Below are 24,183 nucleotides of genomic sequence, written 5' to 3'. Positions count from 1 at the left end.
AGAAACTCACCGCGCTCTTCAATAACTGAATTCTAGATTGTAAATATTGCTGGCTAGATTTTTCGTCCGCGTGGTTTAGCCTGATAACGCCTGCTGATAAGGAGAGCCTAGTTCTACCTTATCAATACGGTGTTCGACGAACCCAAAGTACCTGTAGGTACGAATGTGGAGAAAACGCTTAAATCCCGGTATGTATACGTCCCACAGCTGGGCGCAGGGTTCTTGGCATGATGCCTATTCATATTATACAACGCCGCTGATATGCAAAAGGGACACAGAAAAAAATAAAAAGTTCTTTTAATGAACTAAAATAATTTCCTTGCTCACCCGCGACCTTACGATAGCTAAGCTTATGCAAAATATGCGTGTTCATGCAGTTCCTCCACCTCCACACTGTAAGAACACACACAAATCACACAAACCCATCTATCACCACCACCACACTACACTGACGCGTTTCGAACTCAACCAGAGCTCATCTTCAGAGTGACACAACCACAGTGAGTGAGAGTTCTTTTAATGCAAAAATTTGAAATGTTAATTACGTTTTTTTTATAAAAAAAGCAATTTTTATTTAATTTGTGTCCCTTTTGTATATTTATACATTTATTTTCATTTACATATATATATTAAGGCATGTGAAAGTTTGTTAATTCTTCGCGCTAAAACGGATAGACGGATTTGGATGTAATTTGGTATGCAGATAGCTGGACATCTGAAATAACACATAGGCTACTTTTTATTCCGATGTTCCCACGGGATCTACGTTTAATGAAATTATGCGCGAGTGGTTTTTATGACAAATCACTTTTTGGAAATTGCCATGAGGTTTTTGCGAAAGCTAGTTTCGCGATTTGGACCGTCCGAGACGTAGACATTAGTAAAGATTGACATTTTACTACTTTGACATTTCGCGATTTGGACCACCCGCGACTTGGACGTGGCGCGACTTAGACGCTGTAAGACATGGACCTCTTACGATGTGGACGCAATTGGGCCAATCAACTATTTTACCCACACTTTGGGCGTCTCCTGCGTTACCAAAATTGTCTCTGGCGTTACCAAAAAATCGTACTTCCAACAAGATATTTCACGGCTTAATAGGTGGAACTAAGCGTAGGATGGCATGTATTCATGTACACCATCTATTAAATCACATAAAAACAATGTTTACTTACAAAAATCCTGCAATTGTTTGAAAAATGTCGCGGACAGATTAGTGTCGGTAAAAAAGTTGATCGGCCCTATTTCGACACTGGACATTTTACGACTTTGACGAGCGGATATGACGGTGCACGCCAGCAAAGGTTCATCATCGTCATCCCAGCCTTATATACGACCCACTGCTGGGCACAGGCCTCCTCTCCAGAACAAGAGGGCCTCGGCATAGTTTCCCACGCGGGTCCAGTGCGGATTGGCACTTCACACGCACCATTGAATTGCTTCGCAGGTTTGTGCAGGTTTCCTCACGATGTTCCCTTCACCGCAAAGCTCGTGTAAATTTCAAATGTAATTCCGCACATGAATTTCGAAAAACTCACGAGGTGCGAGCCGGGGTTTGAACCCACGACCCTCAGTTTGAGAGGCGATAGGTCAAACCACTAGGCCACCACGGCTCTTTCACAGCGGTTCGTTATTGTAAATTTAATCTGTGCATCCATGTCTCAGTTTGTATTTTTAAATTATGATTCACATATGAAGTCGGTCAAATTATGATCTTAAGAAAAAAGTGGTATCACATTTCGCTACAACAATTCTTTTTCAGTAAATCGCCCTTTTACATCAAACGTACGAATGAAAAAACACAATTTAATTGTAAAAATAATAAAAAGCAGGCAAAGCCATAAAAAAGCACTAGTGCATTCTAGAACAAGATTGTACTTGGAATTGTGCTGCCACCCGTGCCGTTGCAACTCGTTTTAATATTTAATGCCGAGATCTCGCACATAATATTATATTCATACTTTTATACCATCTCTGTGGCTTGCATCCGTAGGAGGTTTATATGAGATTAGAAATTATGTTTAGGCGCCATTTTTATGCCAGATCTTGACCTCTTCCCTAACCTATGAAAGAAAAAAATCAATAATAGACAAAAACTACAAACATATTTTCATAATTGAGTAAAAAAGGTAAATTTGTGTTATTTTTAAGTAGATTTGAAATTTTGGTAAGTATGTAGGTTTATTTGTCATGTACTTTAATCACCTAAACATGTTTTTTTTCTTTTTCAGAATAAACATACATACTGAACTTACACTTCCATTTATTTATATATCACTAATCCTAAACTCAAAAACACAAAACAAAAAAAAAACTAAAACTAATCATGTAAAAGAATCCCCTTAGGCATAAGGTTCCGTAGATGCTAACAGCGTTCCCTCTCTGAATAGCTAAGCTAATTCTTTGTCCGAAAAAGTTGACAGCTATCCGGTACCCTGTATGTGATAACATTAATTTATTTATAATCTCTTTAATTGATTATATTCAAAAACCTACATTATCAAAACGGAATAATTAAAATAAAATCAATATCACATTACAAGTTACAATCTATCTCATCGCACTCAACACACATTTAATATACGCACACATACACATCTAATTTTATGGTCACACATCATAGACCAGCGCGCACATTGGAATTTCAACCTTCTCCCAATGGCACAATATTGATAATTAAATGGCAAACCGCTTGCGTTAAGTCGTTTTAAATTCAAAACCCATGGCGATATTTATACAAGACACACAGAGAAGTGTGTGAATTCGTTGTATTGTGTGTTTATTTAAATTTGAACCTTATTCGCATACGTATTAAGTCGAAATTGCTCAGATTATATTCACGTCAAACATACAATGAAACATGACCTGTATTTACTTATACTTAAGGTTCAAATTGTAAAGGTGTATTTTAGTATGTGATATAATACTGCGGTTACGTTGACTTTGGCACAAAGAGTTTTTTTTTTAAGAAAATATTTTGATGATTTGGAAAAGGAGCTTAATTCTTATTAAATGGTGTATATTTTGTTTCTCTTTCACGGAGTTTAAACGATAAAACGACTATAGAATTTGATGAAATTTGGTTTACATTTTTTGTGGTTAGAGAATCTGACTAATCTTAACTTAGCTTGAGGTCCCGGGTTCGATCGCCGGTCGGGTCACGGTCACGGGCTACTATGGAATTCGAAAATCGTTCGTATCGTGCCGTCCCTCTCACTCTCGTATTAATAAAATACTTAAGCGATTCGAATGCGGTTTTTTTTTATTGAAAGCTGGGTTTCTAGCGATGGTTCTTAGACATGTTTTATCAAAATCGGTTCAGGCGTTTTTGAGATAATGAACTTTGAAGTGACAAAGTCGGGGTTTTCCAACTTTTTTTCGGTAAGGTTATTAACCCCCAACGTAAAAAGAAGGGTGTTATAAGTTTGAAGCCAATGTCAGTCTGCCTGTGGCATCATAACTCTCAAACGGATGGACCGATTTCGATGCGGTTTTTTTACACGAAAGCGAGTTTCTTTGCATTTGTTTTTAGCTATATTACATTAAAACAAGTTCAGCAATTTTCGAGATACTTTTTTTTTAACTTTTTTTTTAAAACCCCTACTCGTTTTCCACTCATTTTTTCAAACAGCAAATACAAGTTTTTTGTCTCTTTCTATTCTTATCTACCGTGTGCCGAGGAACGTAATTTGCCGTAGAAAGTACCCGGCGACCCGTGACCACGACCGTTTTCACTTTGACGGCTGTCGCCTAATCCAGAGTCGGTTAAACGGTTGTTACAACACAGTCAATACTTAGTTGGCACAGGCCTCCTCTCATAATAAGAGGGCTTGGGCTAGTTCCCACGCGATCCCAGTGCGGCTTGGGAACTTCGCACACACTGATAACTTCGCGGGTTTGTGCAGCTTTCCTCACGATGTTTTCCTTCACCGCAAAGCTCGTGGTAAATTTCAAATGTAATTCCGCACATGAATTTCGAAAAACTCAGAGGTGCGAGCCGGGTTTTGAACCCACGACCCTCTGCTTGAGAGGCGATAGGTCAAACCACTAGGCCACCACGGTCCTTTTAAACTGCATATCCGTCCCAAATTTCAAGTCGGTACTAATAACCATTGAGGAGTTCCCTCCTGCGGAGACGATCCTGGCAGGACCACCAAGACGTCACTACCAGATTATTGTATTATCACCAAACTTACATGAGTATGTCAAATTTCAAGTCAATCGGACCGCTGGAAGTGGGTCAAATTCAGCCTCCAAGATTTGACCCAAACAAATAAATAAACAGGGCAAGCTAAAGAAGAGCTTGTAACAAAAACGTATATGGAAGTATGGTTAGAACCCCCGGAGCGCGAGTGCCGCACATGGCACGTTTTTTCTAAAGCAACGCGTAATGGAGCTAGTGGACGGCCGGCCTTACAAAAACAACGGATATAACTCCTTCCAATCGATTGTTACTGCACCGTCCGCAAAACAAGCGCTTATAAATTTTCTTTATAAATATTTAGTACCTACTAGCTTCGCACGCGTAAATCATTAAATACAGTAGTTGAATTGAAATTCCGGGATTTTATTAAATTCTTGTGGGAATTCCCTAAAATTACATCGTGGTTTTCATTGACGTTAAATTAAAGCACCCATGCCAAATTTCATGACTCTAAGCCCAGCGGTTGTTATTATCCCTATCGGGATAAAAAGTATCCTATGTTTTAATCCAGGTTATAAAATAACTTTTTGCAAAATTTCATCCAAATCCGTCCAGCCGTTTCAGCGTGAAGAAGTAACAAACATACTCACTCACTCACTCACTCAAAAACTCTCACATTTATTATATTAGTAGGATAAATGCAAAAGCTAGCAGGTACGTTTGTTTGAAAGATTATAAAATACGAAATACAATATTTTTACAAAAAGTCTACGTAATTGTTGTCCATCACAAACAAAAAAAAGCATAGGTACCATCAGCCAAATAAGTGGTCTATCAATTTTTAAACAAGTTCCTATCAAATGAATATGTCGCTAAAGTCGAACTTTCAAGTTGACAGACACGTCTATTGGCATTATTGTTTTATGACATGCAAACGATTATCAACTTTAGGGTGGTAGACCACATATTTGGCTAATGGTACAATCAAACCATCCACCATCTTGCTCGCTAATCCTGCCGTGAAATAGCAGTGCTTGCATTGTTGTGTTTCGGCGTGGAGAGTAAGACAGCCGGTGAAATTACTGGCACTTGAGGTATCCCATCTTAGGCCTCTAGGTTGGCAACGCATCTGCAATCCCCCTGGTGTTGCAGGTGTCTATGGGTGGTGGTAATCTCTTACTATCAGGTGACCCACTTGCTCGTTTGCCATCCAGTAGAATAAAAAAAAATATCTTTACAATATTACTTTTAATATTATAATCACCCGAGTGTCGCTGCTAACGGTACGCATACAAAATGGCGGACAGAGGACGCGCGCACGGCCGCGCCGAAGGATTTCTTTGCTTCGCAATTACAACCGTCTAACGTCGTGATTTCACCCTTAATTTAATAATGTACCGTATACGGAACATGATTTAGCCGTGCGGTTTCAAGTGAAGCCACTACAAATAGTGTATATTGTATTTCGATCTAATTTATGAGAAGAATCTTCTATAAACACTCACTGGATCGGATCAATAACGCATTTAAGTATAATTCGTGTCTTTTAACTACATGTCTAATCACTTTTTTCACCAAAATTCACTTGATTTCAATATTTATTTTTCATTTGAAAAATCTTCGTCAAAATCTGACGTTATTTCTTGATTGAAACATGTGTATAATCTGTAGTAGCATAGACTAGCGTAGAGATGGTGGAAAATTTGTCATTTTAACAATCAAGTAATGCGCGGATCAATAAGCGATTTTTATTTACTTTCCTTAAAATTAAAAAATTGTTACTGCTTTTATAATTGAATAAACAGTCTTTGGAATGAAATCAACTATTGTAAATAATAAAATAGACAAAAATACTTTGATCTATTCAATTAATAAATTAATCGATTTACTGAACAGATTAATTGTTTTGCAATAGGTTCTAGTTTCACATCATTGAATGTCTGTGGTCGGATAAATGGAGTCTTTGTTTACACTTTACATAACTTGGATCGAAATACAATATAGATAATGATCAATGAATTGACAACTCGTGAATTACAACCGTCTAATCTAAAGTCATGATTTAACCCTTAATTTAATAATGTGCCATATACGGTACAGTTTGTTGAAGCTACTGGAAATAATGTAGTTCACGTAATAAGTCTTTATAAATCATTTTTTAGTTTACCTTTATGTCTTTGGGGAGTGATTATTTCGGATAAAATGACCCACTAATAACAATCATAGTTCACAAGAACATCCCATAGCAGCCCCTTAATATATTCAGTTATCAGAGGCGTGCGAAATATTTTGGATTAAGCCATTAAACAAGATTGAAACTACTGCATTAATATTACTATTATTCAATTATCAAATAAAAATTAAATAAAACATAAATAAAATACTAGTACGTCACTTTTGTTTTAGTAGGTATTATTAATCTATTGAAATTTAATAATATAAATATCATAATCGTAATTCATACACGTGTATATAAGTTTACTTACATCAGTACGTCTATTTAATTAACCATTAAATAGTTTAAAACAACATTAATTTACATAAATACATTGATACTTATGATTCATACATTCATCAATGCTATATACAGGGTGTTAAAAAATTACTGTACTATACGTAACCCATATTAGGGCTACTGATTACTAATAAGAACTATTCAAGTGGCAAAATATTGTTCTATTTTTATATGTATATTGTATGGAGAAAAAGTCTTCTCATGACTCAACTTCTTAAAAAACCGCAATTTTTTTCAGACTATTTTCAAAATTCTGAATTCACCCGTTTATTGAGCATGTAACACTAATTTTGGTTCATGTCCGAAAATTAACCATAACAAATAATAAACTTCCCTTCTTGTTTTATAAAGTGAAATCTAATCTATTCGCTTTAAACCCTTTTCTTGGCATTGTATTATTTATGATACGTAATTTTAGATAATCTTTTTGTTTTTTTTTTTAAGATAGCTTTATTAGCTCTACAAGAATCCAACTAGGCTTGAATTCAGTACACTTGTTTCAACTAGCCAAGAAAAGGGTTTAATAATAATGAAAAAAAAAAATGGTTTCATAATATTTAATACACGTGTCAGAATTACAATCATACTCTAAATTGGTGGCAAAATAATATTAAAAACATAGTGTTTTTAAATAATATTATTGTTGCGCTTGCGCCCGTCAACTGTTCACACAACTATTAGGGACACGTTTGGTTTAGTCATACTTACATGATTAACTTCTACTTAGTATCAAAAAAATTACCAAGTTTGTACATATATAATGACGACCTGATGGCCTAGTGGTTAGAGAACCTGACTACGAAGCTTGAGGTCCCAGGTTCGATTCCCGTGTCGGGGCAGATATTTGTATGAAAAATACGAATGTTTGTTCTCGGGTCTTGGGTGTTTAATATGTATTTAAGTATGTATCTATATAAATTATATTTATCCGTTGCTTAGTACCCATAACACAAGCTTTGCTAAGCTTACTTTGGGACTAGGTCAATTGGTGTGAATTGTCCCGTGATATTTATTTATTTATTTATAATCCTATACTATGCGTTTAATTTAAATCTTTCCCACTAAATTATATATAATATTATAAATGCGAAAGTTTGTAAGTTAATTAATCACGTCTGCACCGCTGAACCGATTCAGATGAAATTCGGTATACAGATAGTTTGTGTCCCGGGGAAGGACATAGGATAGTTGTTATCCCGGAAAATTGCATAGTTCCTGCGGGATAGTGAAAACCGAATTCTAAAAGAACAGTCGCGGCTAACGGCTAATATTAAATAAATGCGAAAATAACTGTCTGTCTTTTACCTCTTCATGCTTAAACTGCTGAACCGATTTAGACATCTGACATCTAACATCTGGCAGCATGGTGTACGGTTGTGTCGCTCTGAAGATGAGCTCTGGTTGAGTTCGAAACGCGTCAGTGTAGTGTGGTGGTGGTGTTAGATGGGTTTGTGTGATTTGTGTGTGTTCTTACAGTGTGGAGGTGGAGGAACTGCATGAACACGCATATCTTGCATAAGCTTAGCTACCATAAGGTTGCGGGTGAGCAATGAAATTCTTTTAGTTTATTTTAGTTCAGCGATACTTATTCTTCGCAAACCAAGTCGCGGGCAACATCTAGTTTAATTTATCGCCGGGTTATTAATTTACTTCGTCTGAATACACCTAAAATATTCTGAATTAACTTTAAGGCATAAGTTTTAAAGGCTGTTTGTTTTTTACTTCATCACGTCTAAAACATTGAACCGATTTAGATGAAATTCGGTATACAGACAGTTGAGTGTCGGAGAAGGCAATAGGACAGTTTTTGTCCCGGAAAATTGCATAGTTCTCGCGGGATAGCTATTAATAAGCGATTCTACGCAGACGGAGTTACGGGTAACGGCTAGTCACGTACCTACATAAAAAGGCACATTAAAAAGACCATCGCTTTATAATGTCTAAACAGATTACGTTAATCTGACACTCCCATCGTTAGATGTCGGTAGTGTTTTGGTAAAAGTCCAGTTCCATATATGTCACTCTGAACTCACGACACTAACGCCATCTAATAATATCATGTTTGAAACTGTATTAAATGTATTTAAGTATGTTATAGTTATAGTATAATAATCGAGCAAAACTCAACGTCTCTCTATCGTTGACTCAACTATTTATTTTAGTACGCAATATGTCTGTCTGTCAGTCTCGTACTTGGCGCAACTCTCGGCCAATCAACACGACACATGATGTGAAATCGTCTAAACGTCAAAATTACTAAATAAAAGTATTGCCAGCCGTAAAAATAATACCCCATTGTCTCCAATGAAGGGTATTCAGAATTCAAATGTGGCATCATTAAAACATAAACTGGCAACACTGTACTTAAATAATTGCTAAACCGGAAAGGGATGGAGACGCGCTGTTTAAATTAATTAATAAATTTTAGTTCAGCACAAAAAATGCATGCTTTTTCGCTTCGGGAAGCTGGTCGCTTAGTGGATTAAACTGAACTATGGACTCTTAAGTAGAGGATCGTAGATTCAAACCCCGGCTCACACCTCAGTGTTTCAGAAATTATATTTGAAATTAACCACGAGCTTTACATTGGTAGACATCGTGAGGAAACCTGTACAACCAGCGAAGCAATTCATTGGTGTGTGTGCAGTTACAATCCGCTCTGGGCCCGCATGGGAAACACAGCCCTAGCCCTCTCATTCTGAGAGGAGGCCTGTGCCCAGCACTGGGACGTATATGGGTTGGATGATGATGATGATGAATAAATTCTTAATTTCTGAACTACTCTCCTTTCTATACTAATATACAACTAGCCTATTACCCGCGACTTCGTCCGCTTAGAATTCGTTTATCGCTATCCCGCGGGAACTATGCAATTTTCCGGGATAAAAACTATCCTATCTCCTTCCCCGGGACTCAAACTAACTGTATACCGAATTTCATCTAAATCGGTTCTCTGTTTTATATGTGATGAAGTAACAAACAAACAGACTTACAAATTTTCGCATTTACAAATTAGTGGGAAGGTCGCTGTCTTCCACAGTACTGTAACAAGACTCACGTGAGATACCCAACGTCATAGTAACGTTTAAGTCGATATTTAAATATGGCATCATTAAAATACAGAACGTTGGCAACCCTGCGCCGGTCTGGTAAATAATTGCTGAAACCGAGACGCGTGGAGACGGCGATTTATTTATTGTATTTTAGTTTAACAAAAGGTTTAAAATAACATTTATTTTTATTTTTATTCAACTGGATGGAAAACGAGGGTCTCCCGATGGTAAGAGATCACCACCGCCCATAGACATCTGCAACACCAGGGGTATTGCAGATGCGTTGCCAACCTAGAGGCCTAAGATGGGATACCTCAAGTACCAGTAATTTCACCGGCTGTCTTACTCTCCACGCCGAAACACAACAGTGCAAGCGTGCGATAAGCATGGGATAATATTATAAATGTGAGGGGTTTGCGTGATTGTATGCTAAATCCATACTAAAATTATAAATGCAAAAGCTTGTGTGTTTGTTTGGTGCATTTACTGCTTTCCTCAGAATAATCGTGTAAGTGTTCGTAGCAAGCAATGTTTGGCTTTTGTTTGTCTCTTGTTCTGTTTGGCTGCTTGTTTTTGAGTCAAATCTTGGAAGTTCATTTTGACGCACTTTCAGACGTTCGGATTGACTTAAATTTGGTATACATATGTAAGTACAGTCAACAAAAAGCTTCTATTAAAAAGGTTTTTTTAGCAGAAGTTTATTCGATTCAATTCATGATTTGGTGAAGGTTTACTGGCACAATCCCTTCAGGGATAAGTCCGTAACGCCATTGTACTTTTTTTGTTTGTAACCTATCAGTATTTCCTTTGTAAAGTGCTTTTTCGTTCTGTCACACGACAAAAATACATTCGTGCCTTCATAAAGGACGAATACCAATTATGTCCTAACGGGAATTCCATACAAAAGTGGTATCCGGTGAAGTCGGAGAACTTATCGCGGACATTAAGAAACGTTCGGCGCGGGCGCAGAACAACATTATTATAACTTTGCGGTACAGTCGCTAATATAAATGTACATCTTTTTATTAAAAAAATCCTTTTAATACAGGTTTTTAACCGACGAATGCAGGTGGTAGGACCTTGTGCAAGGTCGGTGCGGATTGCTACCACCATCTTGCTCGCTAATCCTGCCGTGAAGCAGCAGTGCTTGCACTGTTGTGCTTCGGCGTGGAGACTTACCCCCTTATTCATAAACGACAATCAAACCTATTTTAGTTAAAATGCCGCTAAAATTCGTTTGTCCTTATCTGTCACTTCGACATTTGTATTTGTTAGAAAGGGACAAAGCATTTGTTAGTTAACATAGGCTTGTTAAGTTTTATGAATAAGGGGGTAAGACAGCCGGTGAAATTACTGGCACTTGAGGTATCCCATGTTAGTCCTCTAGGTTGGCAACGCATCTGCGATCCCCCTGGTGTTGCAGGTGCCTATGGGCGTTGGTGATCTCTTACCATCAGGAGACCCACTTGCTCGTTTGCCATCCAGTCGAATTAAAAAAAAAACTAAAACGAATTTGAATGCCGTGTTCCCCATAGGTCATAGTATTAGTGCGGATCCCCGTAGGTAATCAATAAGCGGTTAGCACTTGCGCGCGCGCCGGTCCGCGATACCGCTTATCAGTTATTTACACAGAGACTGAACCCGAGATAAGATAGTCGAATAACTGAAACTAATGCCCCGAATGGATGGAAATACGTTTTTGAGTAAGTAATTTTTTTCAATATCGTTTTTGTGAACTATTGTGATGTGTATTTAACCCCCGACGCAAAAAGAGGGGTGTTATAAGTTTCACCGCTATGTTTGTCTGTGTGAATGAGTGTCTGTCTGTGGCACCGTAGCTCTTAAACGGGTGGACCGATTTGAATGCGGCTTTTTTTAATTTGAAATAGGGTTTTCTAATAATAGTTCTTAGACATGTTTCATCAAAATCGGTTTCTTTCAATTTTATTTTAATTTTTTTATTTTATTTGTGTATAATTTTATTGTATTCGTGTGTCTTCTGTATAAGTGAATAAATGTCTTCTTTATTTCTTATACAAGGTGTTTTTAAAATATATTTAACTAGTGTTTAGTTTACCCGCGGCTTCGCACGCGTAAATCATTAGATACAGCACTTGAACTGAAAATCCGGGATTTTACAAAATTCCCGTGGAAATATTGAAATAAAAAATACTTAACCTATGTGTTATTCCAGATGTCCAGCTATCTACATGCCAAATTTCATCCAAATCCGTCCAGCCGTTTTAGCATGAAAAAGTAACACACACACACACAAACTTTCGCATTAACAATATTGGTAGGATAAAAAAAACGGATAACTCAAGTCTTTGATCGAGTTTAGCTCCACTAGTTTCGAGCTAATTCGTAGCCCTTCCTCTGGGAACTCGCGACACGGTATCTGCTCTGCTCTCGTGGCGTGACGGTTTTAAGTTTTAACAAGAGAGTTATTCGTGTTTATTTCATTACATATGTGTGAATGTCACGGTAGTTTCATGTTTAAAGATGTTCAATTATTTGTATAATGTGCGATGAACAACTTTTTTTTTACAATTGGGTATTTGGATTGGGTTTATTCAAAACGTGAATACCTATCTTGAATAAAAAAATACAGGACAAAAATCATGTCTCTAATCCTAGCTTGTAATTTACCGCGTTTAGGTTAGATTAGAAACTTATATTTAGTCTTTTAGTTTTGTTATATTTTCTAAACTAGAGTTCACCCGCGGCTCCGCACGCGTAAACTATTCGATCTGGTAGTTACAATTGAAATTCCGGGATTTTACAAAATTCCCTGGGAAATCCCAAATTTTATATCGTTATCTTCATTGAGGTTGTGTTAAGAACACCTGTCTAAAATTTCAAGACTCTAAACCCAACTCTAAATCCCCGTGGCAATATCGGGATAAAAAGTAACCTATGTGTTATTCTAGAAGTCCAGCTACCTACATACCAAATTAAATGACTCTAAGCCCAGCGGTTGTTATTTCGAGATTTTATCCCTATCCCGTGGGAATATCGGGATAAAAAGTAGCCTATATGTTAATCCAGGGTATATATTACCTGTATGCCAAGTTTCATGGAAATCCGTTCAGTAGTTTTTGCGTGAGAGTAACGAACATCCATCCATACAAACTTTTGCGTTTATAATATTATTAGAATTAGTAGGTAGTAGGATTCCTGCTGAACTTTTTTTTTGTAAAAAACTACCTATCAGAAAAATAAAAAAACGGATTTTATTAGTCGCTCTTAAGTTAACGAAAAACCTCTCGATAATGTATACAAAAGCTACTTCACAATAAATTTCAAGTTATAAAAAAATAATTTAAAAAATGATAACATCGGCTCCACAGCTCTCTATGCGCTCAAGTCGTCACATGGCACGTCGCAGCAAATGTATTGTGTGTAGCGCTACCACCACTTGATACTTGCTTTATTATTATTATTACTTTTTATTTTTGTGTCATAAATATATGTATGCACTAAAATCTGCCGTAGTGGAGAGTGCAACAATATCTGACAAGTCCTACTGGCCCTTAAAATAGAGTCGTATCAGATATTTATGTACGCTCGTTGTGTCAGATATTGGTGATGGTGAAGTCTGCAAAATCAAGAAAATAGATTATACCTATTTCTTAATCTGTGTGTACGCACTGACGCAGCAATTCTGACCGGGATATGATAAAATCGTTCAGATAGTAACAAGATTAATTCTATCCGATAAAATTGAGGATATACATATTTCAAATGTTTGATGAAAATCTAAAATTCAAACAAAGAAATATATATGCAAAGACAAAACATGACTTATAAAAATATAGTTACCTTAATAAAATATTAAAGTTTCTTACACAAACAAAAACATAATTTACCACCACCTATTCTCACTTAAATTATTTTTAAACGATCGCATAAAATATACACGCAAACAAATTCAATTAAAAAAATAATAAAAACGAAACAAAAACACAACGATCAAACCCTCTCGGTCGGTATAGAGAGCCATAAAGTACTACAAGGTTACAGTACCGGCGCGTCGTTGCAAACGCACGGTTATGCCCTCGCAATAAGAGTCAGGTCGGCGGCACCGGCACATTTGCACGCCTAGGCAGCATTGGCGTGTGGTGCAAGTGATTTGACAATAAATTATGCGCATTTTAAATTTGTTTAAAATGAAATTACTTTTGTTGTTTGGAGAAAAAATTGGGTTTTTTTGCTGGAATATTATTTATTAGGTTAATTAAGGTGATTATTAGCATTTTGGTTATGTTATCAGATTTAAGTTGCGGTGAGTTAGTTCGAATTGCTTGTGATATTGTTTATTACTTTATTACACTTCATGACACAAAAATATTTGTTTTAAAAGAACTCAATGGCAACAATTAATACTGAATAATTCGAAAGTAACGATTTTCTACACATCATCATCAGCATCATCCCAGCCTATATACGTCCCACTGCTGGGCACAGGCCTCCTCTCAGAACAAGAGGGCTTGGGCCGTAGTTCCCACGTGGGCCCAGTGCGGATTGGGAACTACACTCACACATACACACTCTACACATACTCCGCTTCAAATTTTTTTTTAAATATAAATCTAACGTAAAACCTAAAATTAAATCAATTAACATATCTTTCACTTTTTCACTGCCTTGGCTTTGTAGTTTTATAGCACTATTATTAAATGTAAATTAGGATCGTATCGACTGTGATGTGAAATTCAGTTCACACATCAGGATTCATACATACACAAGTTATCAAAAGTCGGCAAAGTAACACTTCAATATATTATTTGTGTAAGTACTTATTGCAAAGTCAAGTGTAAAAATATTTAAATGAACTTATTTGAATACAAAGTACAGTGTACATCTTTGAGTGATTCGAGTAGATACATATTATTATTTACATTTGACAATAACTAATACTGTTTTCACTGACACCATATCAAAGATGGTCTTTCCAAAAATGCAACTAGTATAAAAAAGCGACATGTAAAAGAGCCCTTTGATTTGATTTTGACATTATAAAATTATCACGTCAGAAAAATAATTAACATCCCGCTCCCGCCCTCTCCTGAACTTGCACCACAACCCGACCGTAATTTCATCCATGAAATAGTTGGCGTTACCAAATAGGGATTAGAGCGGGACAGAGCACTCCCCGCCGCGCGTGCGAGAGGGACGGCAACGACGCCACTCGATTTTTGAGGTTTCCGTGCATCGAGTAATTTTTTTTAAAGTTTACTTGACGTTTTAGATAAAGACGATTTTAGAAACAGCTTATTTATACTTGGACTACATGATTTTGACACTTTTTTTTTGTCAGTATATTAGTCGATATAGTGGCTTCAGTCCTATTAAACTCTAATATATAAAATTCTCGTGTCACATTGTTTGTAACCAAACTCCTCCGAAACGGCTTGACAGATTTTTATGAAATTTTTAGTGTGTATTCGGTAGCTCTGAGAATAGGACGTAAACTATTTTTCATACTCCTACACGGACGGAGTCGTGGGCAACAGCTAAGTAGTATTTAATAAAATATTCGAAAGTTTTCTAGGGATCTATACTTAAATCGGCAAAAATGAAGCCCTTATATTGACTCTGTTGTCCGTCTGTCTGTCAAAACCCTTTTTCTTAGGAACGCGTGGAGATGCAGTCAACTACAAAAAGATCGGTATAGCCCAAGTGAAAGAAATATATATAGGTACGGTCAAACACTTAAATTTAATACATAAACCACCATGGAAACTTTTCAAAGGAAAAATCATTACAATTTTCTTTGTCACTATGACGTTTACTGTGAAAAGGTTCCATGTTGGCTCAAAATTAGTCCTAACCGTACAAGACTATTCACGTAATAATAAGGTGGTGATGACACGTGTATCGATATCTTTGTGTGAAATTCATATTCAAATACTAAGGTCAAAGAAGCGCTGCAAAAATTAAACTTCTAAGTTAGGTAATGAAAGATTGTATCTATGTATTTTATAAGTACATAATGTACACATTTGCTTATGTTTTCTCTCCTTAAAATAAATAAAATCTGTGGCTGTAATGCAATCTAAAGATACAGTCATTAAAAATCTGTTACCATACACAATGCCTGGTAATCAAAACCTAGGATACTTCTAGTTGTGCTAGAAACTAGAAATTTGGTATGAAGAAGCTCTTAGAGCACAACCAATAGCAAAATTCTGAAAATCTAAATTTTTGTCTGCCTGTCTATGTGAGTAACCAATCTAAAATAACCCCGCACTGCGTTCATTTTGCTTACATGCAGGGCTCTGGCAACACTGGATATTTATAGATACTTACCTACAAAATTTTACGGAACCCTAGAGGGGTGCGTTTTTTAATAAACAACTTAAATTAGCTTGACCCCGAGTTAGTTCAATAATTCGAGCTCGCATCATAACACAAACATCTATTACTGAAATTAGGTAGTTAAGTCCAAACAAATTGCTTTGTTAATGACAGATTCATATGAGTATGTTATTTCTACTTTTGGCCACTATGAGCGCTGCGATAGATTTCATTACCCCCACCTAATACTTCGCACACAGCGAATATAGGGCTTTCTCTTCCTCGAAAATTCTCAATTATTGAGATAACGATACGTTTATCGTATTTTTTTCACATTAAACGATGACTATATACTATATATATTATGTCTCGCTTCGTACTACTGATAAATGCAAGTCCAAGGTTAAGCAGTTTTATATAACGTAGGGTGACAGAGGTTCACACTTGTACGACTATATGCCCACTTCGTTTTTTTTTTGTAAAAGTTAAGGTTACGCACACAAGTATCTATAGAAGACAGCGGGATTTTGACATTCAAGCTTGAAAGTTTCGATGAGGGCTACAGCATAGATGTCGCTAGTGTCGCTGCTTAAGTAACTAAATAAGAAACAAACAATGAGATATGTGGTGCATAGGAGAAATTCGTGTCTGTACTCGTGTCCAGTGGTGGTGTAGCGGTATAGCACGCGGCACGGAATGCCGAGGACCTGGGTTCGATTCCCAGCGCTGGTCTATTTTTCTGTTTTTTCTGTGCATCTATGTTTCAGTTTGCATTTTCGATATGGGTTTTACGGGATGACCGTAAAAGTAACAAAAATTTGGAGTTGAAATAAAAAATACAAAAAGACTCCAGAAACCAATCTTAATTCACACAGAGCGGTGGCGGGGCGGAGGCGGTACGTTGTAATATTCGAGCTAACATGAAAGAGGCCACACAGAATACCGTGCGGGCAATGTGCCCTTTCACGTATTTTATTTTATTCTTGTATAAGTTTGTTCAGGGGCATGATTAAGTAAGGTTACATTGTTGTTGTTAATTCTACTATTAATTTTATTGTGATAATGCTTAATTATAACAACAAATGTAGATATTTGTACATTGATGTGCCCTAACAATAGTAGATTGATAACCAAGGGTGGAAAGTGACCCATTTTATCCGAGATATTTCTGGCGCTCGAACGAAGCGAGAGAGTAACGTAGTTCGAGGGGAAGTGGAGGGGAAGTGGTGAAGTTCACCCGAGTTAGACACTACTTTTTATTTCGACTGTGAGGAAAGTAAAATACTACAAAAAAATGAGAATAATAAATTGAATTTACTTATATCCAACCTACAACGGTACCTTTTCGACCTGGCCACTTGCCACGGCCGACTATTAAAAAAAATCGAGTTGGTCACGCACGACCAAGGAGCTTATATACAAAACTGGACGCTTTTTGAACGCCGAACGAAGAAGTTTGACCTTTATTACTTATTTATATATTCCACCTGTTTCTTTCACATTTCACGAATGACTTCCATCTCTTTCTTAATCTAACTAAAGAAAAGGATAAAATATGTTAATAAAGATCAAATTTCTTGTTTCAAACGGATGTTCGGCGTCAATCTCCAGTCACGACATGCATCTAGGTGGCCATGTCGAAATTGCCGAAACGTGAAAAAAAGTGTCATTGACGTAACTCAATTATCTTCGAAAAATTAAAAAAAAATTACTATCCACCCTAGAGATGAAAACGCAATTTTCCACCCGGCTATCTACCAATGAAAACTAAACTTTCCGAACAGGAGAGATGAAAAGTAAATGAAGCTACACTTACATACTTGGTAAGATCTTCATCACAACAATTAACGCAATAAACAGTTTGAGTATGTTACTGACCTGGCCATGCTGGTTCCTGCCATCAGGGGTGTTCTCGGGGAGGAAGTACAGCCGCAGACTGACCAGGGTCTGGTCTGACACGCGGTCTGTCCACAGCAGCTGCAGCTCCCCTGCACAGAGACACTCACTCCAGCGATCAGACGCACCATTTTCAAGCCGGATTAAGGCTACGCTATACCACCGACAGACTGCAGCTCCACTGAGGCGAAGACGAGCGGAGCGGAGACGTGTAGGGATCGGTCGATCGATGATAATGAGGCGGAGACTAGATGTGGATTCAACTATAATTGGTCGAACTCTACACTAGGGATGTTCGATATCGATTCGATTAATCGATTAATCCATGTAAAATTATCGAGAAGTAATCGATTAATCGAAAAAAAAAAATCGATCTAATCGATGATTTTACACCGATTAATCGATATTTTACGATATATTTTTTTCAAGGGAAATGAAATGGGTGACACTATTTCCTGGCCGTAAAATACCGACATGGAAATACCGACATAATATTTCTTCTTCTTCTTCTTCTCTTTTAAAATATGACTTTCCTAATTAATAGGACAATTTCGCCAGTGTCAAGGTAAACTCTCTTTGAGAGGGACGTTGTACGGTGATTGTAGTTTTTGCAACTTGATAGTAAAGTTTCAGAAACCACGCGGAGACAACTTGCGCATTAAAAAATGTTAGACACGAGAGCAATATAGAATTTTGGGATCACTGTTCACTGTTAAGGTTAATCGCCGCATAAAACACTATCAAAATTATACTTCAACTAGCCAAAGAAACAGAAATAGCAAAATTAGATATTGTCTACATCCGCTATCTTCGAATGCTGCAAATCGAATCTCGACATGATATTTGGTGTACACGCCCATAGAAACTCTTGTCAGTTTGACACCAGTTTGTATGGGCGAGTACACGAAATATCGGGTCGGTATTTCCATGTCGGTATTTTACGGCCGGGAAATAGTGTCAGCCGTTTTATTTCACTTTAAACACATTTAAACTGTAAAAAGTTTGAATTTCGCACCTAGAGTGTGCCGTACCTCCTTATAAAAGGCGGTGTAAAACGCGGAATAGCGGTACATCTGGCAACACCGTAGGAATGTTCGATATCGATTCGATTAATCAACTAATCGACACCATGAGCGCCCTTAATCGATTAATTGAAATCGACACAGTTAAAATAATCGATTATCAATTAATCGATTATTTCGACATCGATTACCATCTCTACTCTACACGTCTCCTCTCCGCTTCGCTCGCCTCAGTGGGGCCGTAGCCATGCAAGGATATCTTGCAAGGGATGTGTTTTTCATCAACCAATAGAAACGCTACATTTACCTAGCCTCGCTCCGCTCAGCTGTTTCCACCAGAGATGTGCTATGCGTGGATAGGTAACTGAAGCGTTTCTATTAAATAAATAAATAAAATAAATATCATGGGGCACCTGACACCAATTGACCTAGTCCCGAACTAAGCAAAGCTGGTACTATGGATACTATACCACGCGCCATATAAATCTGCCTAAAAGGTCATTACTTAATACTCAGTTGTGACGCATTTTTGAGATACATTTTTTATGCGACGTCTTCACGTTACTCCCGGATTGTGTTCGAATCGCTTAACGGTATAGTGCCTATTCAATTATTAGAATTATACCTTTATAGTTTTTGTGGTACTAGTCGGTGCAATGAACTTTTAGGCAAAGTTAGGCGGCAGAAGGTATAGGCAACGGATTAAACATCCAAGACCCGAGAGCAAACATTCGTATTATTCATACAGATACCTGCCCCGGCCGGGTATCGAACCCGAGACTTCAAGCTTCGTAACCAAGTTCTCTAACCACTTGGCCATAAGGTCTTCGGTTTATTGGTTCATAAAAAACACATTCCTCGTTAGACGTCCTCGCACATCTTTGGAAGAAATGCAGCCATGTTCTGGGTTCATTTTCTGAATCTTGTATTTATGCTTCTACCATTAGTCATAACTATACTACAATGAGGGCTGTCGCGTATGAATTCGCCGCTAGAGGCGCTAGTGTAGCGTGAGGTCTCCGAAATGTCAAATCTCATAGTTTTTGGGTGAGCTACGCGGGTTTATTTATAATTAGAATAATTTTGTCAATATTTTGCAATATCTGAAATTAATTATGGCAAATATGCGTTCCGGGGCAATGAATGTCTGTGTTTTGAGACAGTTTTGTCTTTCGGAAACTTTTGTCCTCCCTTTTTGGCGAACAAAACGGGGACTATGCAGCACTGTGGCATGCTAAATATTTTTATGGTACGGTTTTAAGGTGTATTAAATACGATTTTAATCTAAACTTTGTTTTCACGCCCGTAATAATAGACTTTGAAAGCCATATTTAAAAACCTCACGCAACAGTGCGCCATCTAGTAAGGCAAAAAACGATAGCCCTCATTTCTACTAAGTAACCTACAGTACGGTAGCTATAACTATCAAATATTGGAGTTGTCTTCTTGTCCAGGCGTTCGTAAATATTTATATCTAGAACAGAGTTTACTCAAATATTTTCTCGCACCTGGACAGCTATGGTGTCTATGGTTGGCGACTGAAAAATATGGGATTATTCGCTTCTGTTCCTTTACATCCTTGCTCACTAGTAAATTAAAAAAGTAATAGTTAAAGGTAAAGGAACTGCAGCGATCCAACATAAGCATTCGGCTACAACATCGCACATCCATTGCAAAAGGGTCCTAAATTAAAAAAAGTCTAGTTCCTTCGTACGGGGTATCGCTCACGAAAATGGGGCAGGTTCCCGGCATTTTTTTTTCTATTTGGTCCGTCAGTTCAGTATCAAAAAATACTAGACACTTTTCTTTGGTCAATTGAATAAAATATGTGAGAGACGAAGCGCGTCTTTCGGAAGTGGAGACTCTTTTAACTCCTTGTCTGTGTCTGATAAGGATCAGTACCAAAGGCAACTTTTTTTTTATTTATCAGCAGAATTTGTACTAAAACAAAAGAGACTAGAAACGAGACGAGTAGAGTAGTCTACACGTGACCACGGTCACTGTAATGTGGTCGAAACGTCGAGTTAATTAATATAGGTATTACTCGTGTTTCGTGTGATAAGTCTTTTTTGTGGTATTTTAATTAAGAGTGAAAATCACGAAAGTTTTAATAGCGTTCATACCTGCTGACCTGGCAAAGTTGCATTTTTGTTCGATTTTCTCGATTATTCCATAAAAATTGAATGAAAATTAAAAATGTGGTCTGATAGAACTCTTCTTAACATACATATAAGTTAATGTGTCTACTCCAATAATTATTCGTTATAGACACATTAACTTATATATTGAGAAGAGTTCTATCAGACCATATTTTTTATTTTCATTCAATTTTTATGGAATAATCGAGAAAAACTAACAAAAATGCAACGTTGCCAGCTCAGCAGGTACAAAAGCTCTTAAACATTATAAAAGAGATTAGAATGCAGTATTTTTTTTTAGTTTCCGCAGACGAGGGGTTCACGTCACGACGTCTCGCCGTGTGACACTTTTTAGCACGTCACGCGGAACTTTACTGGACTATATTTAATAGTACAAATGCAAGTGTCTGTGGTTGTATGTTTCTCCGTCTTTCACTTCGAAACGGAGCGACGGATCGTTGTTATTTTTGGCATAGAGATAGTTTATGGGCCAGAGAGTGACATAGGCTACTTTTTATCCCGGCAAAATGCACAGTTCCCGAGGGAACAGCGCGCGATAACCGAATTCCACGCGGGCGAAACAGTACCTTCATATTTTTAATTGACGAATGAAAAAGTATTTTAGTTGGACACATATGTGTCCAATAATATATTTTCTGAAACTCAAAACTGACAGACTACCTACTTAATTTTTTGTCGGAAACCAGCATTAAAACCATTTTCACGACGAGAAGACCTCCTTGGCACCAGATGTTACGTTTGCTGTTGAACGTGCTTTTAATGATGATCAGGCAAAGAGGACCGGTAGATGTCGCCATAGTTTACCACAGAATATAGTGCTGTCATCATGAGATTGTTTTAGATTAAATTGCTGACACAATAAATCACATAATTCAGTTTATTCAGGTCAAGCATTGTGGAAATGTGAAATCAATAATCATATTTATTTATATGAATAGGTCGCAGAAATTAATAGGTACCAAACAATTATTTCATATTTCCGGGTGCTGTCAAAAAATTAACAGATTCTAAAAGAATCGTCCAATCAGAGGGCGCGATTGTCAAGCAATCGCGAGCACGTGGCGCCTAGCGACATCTATCGGTGACTCAACTAAGCAAGCTCACAAAACAAGACACTGGCGTATCATACTCAAGAAATATCCGATAAATGATTAAATATAACAACTGACTTCAAAAATCTAAATAATATTTAAAATCAATACATCATTACCCAGCGAATGTCGTTGCATCATTTAGTAGTTAGAATCCTTTACAAAGGTTTCATTATACAGGTTGGATGAGGCCGGGGGACCTTCCCGAAAACAGTGATATTGCTGCTTAAACTGAACAACTTTCTCCAAGAAACAAAGATCGAAAAACGAATACTTTTAATATTTTTTTTTTCTGTTTTTTCTGTGCATCTTTATTTCAGTTTGTATTTTCAATTTAGGTTTTACGGAATGACCGTAAAAGTAAAAATTTGGAATTGAAATAAAAAATACAAAAAGATTCCAAAAAACCAATCTGAATATTTTTAAGTCAGCTAACCAATATATTTTGTATGGGAATATAATTTTTTTTCGTTTTTCGGACTATGTTCCTAATTAGGTAACTAAGTAATTAGGTAACAATGCAATTACAATGCAGAAATCGTGCACACCATGGTGTTAACAAGAATCAACAGAGACCCCAAACTAGGCAGAGCCTGTCTCTTGGGCGGTCAAGCTTAATTCAAAAGAAAAGATTTAACCAACTAACCCCACATTTAGTTACATTATACAACACAGCATAAGGGTGGAGTTTTAGGAATTCCCACGAAAAAACAATATGAAGTATAATTTAAAAAAACGCTACACTTTATTCAAGTTTAGAACTAACTAATAATGAATGAACAAGAGTGACCAGCTCACTGGTTTAACCAACCAATCATGCGCGGTAATTCTCTCTCAAGAACTTAGCTCGTCAACTCGAATAAACTATAAGTATAGTTACTTCTTCAATACAATCAAATCCCAAGCTTTTGAAGTCAGTTAATTATATTTAAACACAGTTCCATAAAGCCAGGTCAACACCAACCCAAGTCACATGTATTTGTCACTCTATAGCTAAAAACACGCTTGAGTGAGAGAGAGGACAACTCAACACAAAGCCAGCATGCATTTTGAGTCGACTTGTTTGATGTTAACCCGAGGTAGCATACTATTCCAAGACTACTAGCTTTTTCCTTCTCATTCTAAAGCAAGACAGATGAAATCTTCGTAATATTAGCTCGTTATAATTAATAAAGTATACTTAAATTTTTATCACAGGCGACTACTAGCGGACTCAATAGCTTACATCCACACAAAGAGCGGAGCGAGTAGCGTTTTTTGTAACGTATGATGTTCTCACCTGTGTATAGTCGAGGATCACGTACCAGGTGGAACCTTAGTGCCATTAATGTCATGTTGACATTCTACACTTTGGCCAAAGAAATCATAGCGAAATTGATTATGAATAGGTTCCTGGTACGTGATTCAGTTTCGACCGTATACCTAAAACACTAGCTTACAGGCCATTTGTAATCCAATCTATTGACATACTTGTTGCGAGCTGTCAAAAGGCCGTTCCCCCATAGATTCTGTATGTTAATTCTGAACTGTGACATCACTGATCACCCAACCCAACTGTAATATATAAAGCTGTTAAAAATCAAATTTTACGGTCATGTGTCCTGGAATTATTTACAATATCAAATACGGTATTTGACTATTTAGTACATGTTTTATAAATTAAAACTAAACAATGCCTGTTATCGAATAGAGAAACAATTTTTAAGCTACCTTTACAAATAACAAAGTTATAAAGGTTTGAAATTCAAGATTAGACAGAGAAAGACATACTGGCATGTGACGTCACACGCCAATACCGCCATACTTGCTGCATAGAGAAAAGCGTTTGAGAAAGAGACAGGTATATAGATTTTTCAAAAAATCACTATAAATCCAATTTTCAACCGATTTAAGTTTTCTCTTCGCTAAACACTGTCTGTACATCTATATTTTTCATAATAATATTAAGATATGGCAAATTCAGGAGTTGTCAAATACCGTATTCTGATTATGGTGCTGTG

The 24,183-nt window shown here is 37.0% G+C and overlaps 1 pseudogene; it reads right to left on the bottom strand.

Moving 5' to 3' along the window:
- Positions 1–24,183, bottom strand: part of LOC141443143 (AT-rich interactive domain-containing protein 5B-like) — a 136,353-nt pseudogene that overhangs the window by 90,177 nt on the left and 21,993 nt on the right.

The sequence above is a fragment of the Choristoneura fumiferana genome, chromosome 26 (assembly GCF_025370935.1).
Source record: "Choristoneura fumiferana chromosome 26, NRCan_CFum_1, whole genome shotgun sequence".
Taxonomy (NCBI): Eukaryota; Metazoa; Arthropoda; class Insecta; order Lepidoptera; family Tortricidae; genus Choristoneura; species Choristoneura fumiferana.
This window is presented reverse-complemented; position numbering and strand designations above follow the sequence as displayed.